The 457-nt window shown below is 51.9% G+C and overlaps 1 long non-coding RNA gene across 4 annotated transcripts in view; it reads right to left on the reverse strand.

The window, feature by feature from the left end:
• The window catches only part of LOC109517510 (uncharacterized), a 183,758-nt gene that overhangs the window by 158,244 nt on the left and 25,057 nt on the right, over positions 1-457 (reverse strand). The window lies entirely within an intron of this gene.

Consider the following 457-nt stretch of genomic DNA (forward strand, 5'->3'; position numbering starts at 1 on the left):
CATTTTCTCTGGGCAGGCTGGCTGGGGCAATGCCTGGGTGGGGGGTGCGGGGGGGATCAACGAGGGAGTGGGGCACAGACATGCGCATTGATGAAATATATTCGGCAGCGCTGCAGACGAGCGCAGAGGGAGCTTGCGTGAAGTCTCCACATTCTCAAGTGTTCCGATATTAAATACACATATGGCAGTAAGAGCCAGGCTTTTGCGACAATGCAGAAACGCCACGTCACCAAGCGTCCCCGTACTGGTGGCTACTGGGTCAGTCACATTGTTTTGGTTAAGACCCAAGAACACAAGCGGTTATTAGCGTACCGATCACAGGCCTGTTATGCACGTTCAGAATGTTCTGTTATTTTTGCAGGCCCGTACGAACGGGGCCCGTTTTTACAATTTCGCAGTCCGTACGAAACTTTATTGGTGATTCAGTGGTCAACGTTAGTCTTATCTTTCCCCCCCC

This window comes from Hippocampus comes, unplaced genomic scaffold, assembly GCF_001891065.2.
Source record: "Hippocampus comes isolate QL1 unplaced genomic scaffold, H_comes_QL1_v1.1 scaffold4, whole genome shotgun sequence".
Classification (NCBI taxonomy): Eukaryota; Metazoa; Chordata; class Actinopteri; order Syngnathiformes; family Syngnathidae; genus Hippocampus; species Hippocampus comes.